The 3,911-nt window shown below is 45.5% G+C and overlaps 1 pseudogene across 1 annotated transcript; it reads left to right on the top strand.

The window, feature by feature from the left end:
• Positions 1–1,547: 1,547 nt before the first annotated feature.
• On the top strand, positions 1,548–2,543 carry LOC116273002 (annotated as a pseudogene). Its single transcript, XR_004181525.1, has one exon. The product of XR_004181525.1 is annotated as a proline-rich protein 13 pseudogene (transcript).
• The last annotated feature ends 1,368 nt before the right edge of the window (positions 2,544–3,911 follow it).

Genomic DNA, 3,911 nt, shown 5'->3' with positions numbered 1-3,911 from the left:
CAAGTGCTGGGATTACAGGCATGAGCCACCGCGCCTGGCCTGGCATGAATAATTTCAAGGAAAACAATTCATAAACTCAACTTCCAAAGGCACTTTCCCAAAACTGCCCATAGGTGTGAAGAGAGTGAAGCAATCAGGTTGTTTCTTCCTCTTCACCTCCTCTTTCACAATTGCCTCCTCAAGCTTTGCGAAAGAAAGGCTTACCTCCGGCTGGGCTCACGCCTGTAATCCCAGCACTTTGGGAGGCCGAGGCGGGTGGATCACGAGGTCAGGAGTTTGAGACCAGCCTGGTTAACATGGTGAAACTCCATCGTCTACTATAAGTACAAAAATTAGCTGGGCATGGTGGTGCGTGCCTGTAATCCCAGCTACTTGGGAGGCTGAGGCAGGAGAACTGGTTGGACCCAGGAGGTAGAGGTTGCAGTGGGCCGAGATTGCACCACTGCACTCCAGCCTGGGCAACAGAGTGAGACTTTGTCTCAGAAAAAAAAGAAAAAGAAAAAAAAGACTTCTACATGACATCCATTTAATTGAGCTTCATTTCCTTTTTTGTTTAATAATAATTTATCAAAATTTGTATCATTATTGTTTTCATCTAATTATGTACCACTAATAATTGTAATGATTACTGAGTCTGGAATGTACTGTCAAGACACTTCGACCTTTAGGATGACAAATAATTTCTTTTCTTTTTTTTTTTTAAGACAGAGTTTCGCTCTTGTTGCCCAGGCTGGAGTGCAATGGCACGATGTCGGCTCACTGCAACCCCCGCCTCCCAGGTTCAAGCAATTCTCCTGCCTCAGCCTCCCAAGTAGCTGGGATTACAGGCATGTGCCACCACGGCCGGCTAATTTTCCTTTTTTTTTTTTTTTTTTTTGAGACGGAGTCTTGCTCTGTGGCCCAGGCTGGAGTGCAGTGGTGCAATCTCGGCTCACTGCAACTTTTGCCTCCCGGGTTCACGCCATTCTCCTGCCTCAGCCTCCCGAGTAGCTGGGACTACAGGCGCCCGCCACCACGCACAGCTACTTTTTTGTATTTTTAGTAGAGATGGGATTTCGCAGTGTTATCCAGGATGGTCTCGATCTCCTGACCTCGTGATCTGCCCACCTCAGCTTCCCAAAGTGCTGGGATTACAGGCGTGAGCTACCACGCCTGGCCACAACTGGCTAATTTTCATATTTTTAGTAGAGATGGGGTTTCACCATGTTGGTCAGGATAGTCTTGAACTCCTGACCTCAAGTGATCCGCCCACCTCAGCCTCAGAAAGTGCTGGGATTACAGGTGTGAATCACCGTGCCCGGCCATGATTTCTTTTTTAAAAAACATATTTTATGGGGAGAACTCATCAAGCCCAGGTGGTGGTGGAAAGAGACAGGGTTTCACTATCTTGGCCAGGCTGGTCTCGAACTCCTGACCTCGTGATCCACCCGCCTCGGCCTCCCAAAGTGCTGGGATTACAGGCATGAGCCCCTGCACCCGGCCAGAAAAGAGACATTTCTTATGTGGAAGTCCTGGTAGTTCTCCAGGCTGGAGGACACACCTAAACATGGAATTTCAATGCCGGGCAGCCAGGGCCAAATCCATATCCCCCCAACATCGGGTACCTTGGAGGTTCCAATGCCGCCACCTATCAACCCACCCTTTCCCCCAGGCCCCTGTCCTCCTCCCCCAGGACCTCCCCAGGGCAATCCAGCTTTCCCCCCAGGTAGGCCCCTCATCCTGTGCCACAGCCAGGGTATCCAGGATGCCAACCCTCGGGTCCCTACCTTCTCCATACCCACCGCCTGCCCCTGGAATGCCTCCTGTGAATCCCTTGGCTCCTGGCATGGCCGGACCAGCAGTGATAGTGGACAAGATGCAGAAGAAAATGAAGAAAGCCCATAAAAAGATGCATAAGCACCACGAGCATGGCAAACATTCCTCCTCTTCCCTCTCTTCTTCCATCAGTGATTCTGACTGAATACAGGCCCTGGACCCTTCTCTCAAGTCTCACCAGTTCTGCTCGCCCATCAAGCTGCCATGTTGTACTGGGAAAAGTAGCCCTTGTGCTCTCCACCCCTACCCCCACCTGAGCCTCACCCTGCTGTTCAGCCCTGAGCGGCTAGGGAAAATGGGAAGAGGATTGCCATGGCCTGGCCACCTTCTTGCTGCTTGGATAGATCATATAGCTAATGAGTTTAGCAAGGGAACTAGTTTTTGAAGGTGATGAGCTAAATATTGAAGACAAGTTTGAGATCTGTAAAACATGGTTTTTTACTTCTGCTTATAATACTTGTGATTGGGGAGGTTTGTGGAAATTTAATTATGATGAAAAACCTCTATCTTTTTTGTAATGTTGGCATACTTGGGGAATTTAGCGGCAAATACATTCCCCAGCAGGCCTTTTGTTGGTTGCACTAACTGCAAGGTTGCTGGGAAGTAGAATTCGTTTGGTCCATGAGCTTTGACTGCCGTTTGGGAACCTCACCTCTCCTCCTTCGCCCAATATGCTGTCTCAGGTCCTATTCTCATTCTCCAGCTCTCAGTCCAAATAAAGTTATTTCTCCTGGAAAAAAAAAATGTTATGGATGTAGTTTCAGTTTAGTTTCTAGTTCTGCAGGTCAGAAGTCTGAAATGGGTTTCATTGGGCTGAAAACAAGTTGTTGGCAGGGCTACACCCTCCTTAGGCTCTAGGGGAAAAGGCGATCAATCCAAGCATAAAATAGATCATGATAAAATCTGTGAGAAAAATGGAATGTGAATACTAGATCAAGGAGGAAAAAATGACAAAATTTTAATGCTAAAAATAACACTTTGATGAAAATAAAGACCTTTTTAGCTGCTGTGGTGTCTTGTGACTGTAGTCCCAGAACTTTGGGAGTCTTGAGGTGGGAGGATTGCTTGAGCCCCGGAGTTCAAGACCAGCCTGGACAACATGGCGAGCCACTGCCCAACCTACAAAAACAAACAAGTAAATAAGTACTTTTTCATGTATTTTTAAATTAGGTGATAGCCTCTGGCCTCTGTCTTTTACATGTATTCTACTGAATATATTTATAAAAATGATGTTTAATTACAAACAATTTTTACAAATCTGCCAGTAATTACATGCTTTGTAACTATTTACATTTGTGATGTCAAATTTTAGATGTTAACTTAAAAATGTATAAGGGGCACATTTAAAGTATTTTATTTTGATAAACACTTTAATATTAAAAAATTAATTTTGCAAATGGTGATTCTCTGAATTCTAATGTTAACTCTTTAAAATTTTATTTCCTTTAGGGGAAATACATTACAAACCACAGAGCTTCATCTTAAAACATAGAGATGCTATAGAAATGGATGACATTTACTTAGCTCTCTCTCTTTCCCATTGTGACCACAAAAATGTCAACAAATAGACAAAAGAGCTATACAAATGTCTATGATAAGCAGCAGATTGATCACTCACAGCTGTAATTTCTAACTGGGAAGTTTTTTGTTGTTTTGGGTTTTTGTTTTTTGTTTTTGTTTTTTTTTTTGAGACGGAGTCTCGCTCTGTCCCCCAGGCTGGAGTGCAGTGGCCGGATCTCAGCTCACTGCAAGCTCTGCCTCCCGGGTTTACGCCATTCTCCTGCCTCAGCCTCCCGAGTAGCTGGGACTACAGGCGCCCGCCACCTTGCCCGGCTAGTTTTTTGTATTTTTTAGTAGAGACGGGGTTTCACCGTGTTATCCAGGATGGTCTCGATCTCCTGACCTCGTGATCCGCCCGTCTCGGCCTCCCAAAGTGCGGGGATTACAGGCTTGAGCCACCGCGCCTGGCCTGTTTTGGGTTTTTTAGATTACTTTAGAAAACCATTTATTAAAGGAAGAGTGTTTAAACATTAATTTAGGTTAACATAAAGAGTGTAGCCACTCCCTAGATCTAGGAATAGATTGCCAGTAACCCA

This window comes from Papio anubis, unplaced genomic scaffold (assembly GCF_008728515.1).
Source record: "Papio anubis isolate 15944 unplaced genomic scaffold, Panubis1.0 scaffold302, whole genome shotgun sequence".
Lineage (NCBI taxonomy): Eukaryota > Metazoa > Chordata > Mammalia > Primates > Cercopithecidae > Papio > Papio anubis.
The sequence above is the reverse complement of the archived record's forward strand: the minus strand, read 5'-3'. Positions and strand labels throughout refer to the sequence as shown.